Genomic DNA, 2,995 nt, shown 5'->3' on the forward strand with positions numbered 1-2,995 from the left:
GAGGTCAGCATTGATGGAGGGTAGGGGATCCCCCTCACCCAGATTTTCCTGTCCCATAGCAGGCATGGGCATCCCGTGTGAAAGAAAGATGAAAGAAAGATGAAAGCCCTAAGTGAACACTGTCCTGCCTGCCTTTGTTGTGGTGAACTTGGAGACACGCACACATAGGCAGCTCTTAGCATTAGCTATCATTGGGAGTTGGGGTCCATGCAGCTGGGGTCCCTGTTGTGGAAGAGGGGGGATCCCTGCTTGAGTAGCAAGACAGGGGAGGTCAGGCAGGGGAAAGCTAGGCAGACGCTGCTCTCTCCTGGCTAGCAAGGAGAGGGGTCAGCCCAGCCCTGCTCTCTGGAGCAGCCAGCCCAGGGCTGAAAAGCATGCTGGGATATTCTGATTTAACTTAAACAAAGAAAGGGTCTGGGACAGAAGTTCCATAAACTGGTTTGACCCAAATCAGGTAAGTCTGATACTGCATTGAACCAGGTTTATCTTAAACCAGTTTCGCTGCAACTTCTGTCTCTAGCACCAAGGATGGAGGTTCCATCACCTATCTGGGTAGCCTGCCCTGTGCTTTACCACTCTCTGAATGAGGAAGTTTTCCCTAATACCCAACCTAAACCTCCCTTGCTGCAATTTGAAACCATATCTTCTCGTTCTGTCATCTGTCACGACTAAGAACAGTCTAGCTCTATCCTTTTTTGAGCCACCCTTCAGGTAGTTAAAGGCTATCAAATCCCCTCTCAGTCTTCTCTTCTCCAAACTAAACACATCCACTTCCTTCAGCTTCTCCTCAGCCCCAACCATTTTTTTGCTCTCCACTGGCCTCTCTCCAACTTGTCCACATCCTTTCTATAATGGAGGCCCCAAAACTTGACACAGTACTCCAGATGTGGCTTCAATGGAGCAAAATAATTATTTTCCTTGATCTGCTGACAATGCTCCTACTAATGCATCCCAGTATGATGTTAGCCTTCTTGGCAACAAAGGCACACTGCTGATTCTTATCTATCTTATTGTCCACTAGAACCCCTAAGTCCTTTTCTACAGAGCTGTTGCTTAGCCAGTCAGTCCCCAGCCTGTACTAGCATATAGGATTGTTCCACCCTAAGTGCAGGACTTTGCACTTGCCCTTGCTGAACCACACGAGATTTCTTTTGGCTCAATCCTTCAATTTGTCTGGTCACTCTGAATCCTAGCCCTACCCTCCAGCGTATCTACTACCCCTTCCCTCCAGCTTGGTGTCATCCACAAACTTGCTGAGGGTGTAATCCATCCCCCTTCCAGATCGTTAATGAAGAAACTGAACAAAACCAGCCCCAGGACTGACCCCTGGGGTATGCCGCTTGATACCAGCTGCCAGCTAGACACTGAGCCACTGATTACTACCTGTTGAGCCTGACCATCCAGCCAGCTTTCTATCCACCTTACAGTTCATCCTTCCAATCCATGCTTCCTTAGCTTGCTTGCAAGAATGTTGTGGAAGACGGTATCAAAAGCTTTGCTAAAGTCAAGGTATATTATGTCCACTTCTTTCCCCTGATCCACAGAGCCAGTTATCTCATCATAGCAGGCAATCAGGTTGTTCAGGCATGACTTGCCCTTGGTGAATCCATGCTGACTGTTCCTAATTAGCTTCTCATCCAAGTGTTTAGAAATGGTTTCTTTGAGGACCTGCTCCATGATTTTTGCAGGGACTGAGGTGAGGTTGAGTGGTCTGTAGTTCCCTGGATCCTCCTTTTTCCCTTTATTAATTATGAGCGCTATGTTTGCCCATTTCCAGTCATCTGGGACCTCTCCTGATCATCATGAGTTTTCAAAGATGGTGGCCAGTATATCTGCAATCACATCAGCCAACTCCCTCAGCACCCTTGGGCATATCACATCTGGCCCCATGGACTTGTATATGTCCAGATTTTCTAAATACTTCCTAACCTGTTCTTTTACCACTTGTGGCTGCTCACCTGCTCCCCAAACTGTGCTGCCTAGTGCAGTAGTCTGGTTGCTGACCTTGCTTGTGAAGACTGAGGCAAAATAGGCATTGAGTACTTCAGCCTTCTCCTCATCATCTGTCATTAGGTTGCCTCCCCCATTCAGTAAGGGGCCCACACTTTCCCTGACCTTCCTTTTGTTGCTAACATACTTGTAGAAACCCTTCTTGTTACCCTTCGTGTCCCTTGCTAGCTGCAACTCTAACTACACTTTGGCCTTCCTGACTTCATCCCTGAATGCCTGAGCAATACCCTTATATGCCTCCCTAGTTGTTTGTCAAAGCTTCTACTTACAAGCTTTCTTTTTGTGGTTAAGCTCACCGAAGAGTTCTCTGCTAAGCCAATCTAGTTGCTGGCCACATTTTCTAGTCTTCCTGCACATTGGGATGGTTTGTTCCTGTGCCCTCAGTAAAGTTTATTTAAAATACAGCCAGCTCTCCAAGACTTCTTTCTCCCTCAGACTGGCTTCCCAGGGGATCCTGCCCATCGATTCCCAAAGAAGTTGCTCTCCTTTCTTTCTTTTGTCAGAAGCCTAAGCCGGATCATCTTGTGGTCACAGCTACCCAATTTGCCATCCACTTCTACATCCCCTGCCAATTTTTCCCTGTTTGTGAACAGTACATCAAGAAGAGCATAGCCCCTAGTTGGTCTCTCCAACACTCTCCAAAAACTTCCTGGGATGCCTGTTTGCAGATGTCAGCGTGACTGAAGTGCCCCAAGAGAACCAGGGCCTATGATCTGGAAACTTCTGCGAGTTGTTTGTCCCTAGCCTGGAGGTTTTAATGGCCTGGTTTGACAAAGTCTTGGCTGGAATGGTCTAATTGAGGATGATCCTGCCTTAGCAGGGAGTTGGACTAAATGACCTCCTGAGGTCACATCCATGCAAAAAAGAGGTCTTCCCTCCAAGAAGTACACTAAAGATATAGTAACAACATTTTTGCTTTCATGACAATTCACCTTAGTGTTAGAAATATTATTAAAAATACATTATCAATAGCAGATTTAGAAAA

The sequence above is a fragment of the Crocodylus porosus genome, unplaced genomic scaffold, assembly GCF_001723895.1.
Source record: "Crocodylus porosus isolate Cpor-Errol unplaced genomic scaffold, CroPor_comp1, whole genome shotgun sequence".
NCBI lineage: Eukaryota > Metazoa > Chordata > Crocodylia > Crocodylidae > Crocodylus > Crocodylus porosus.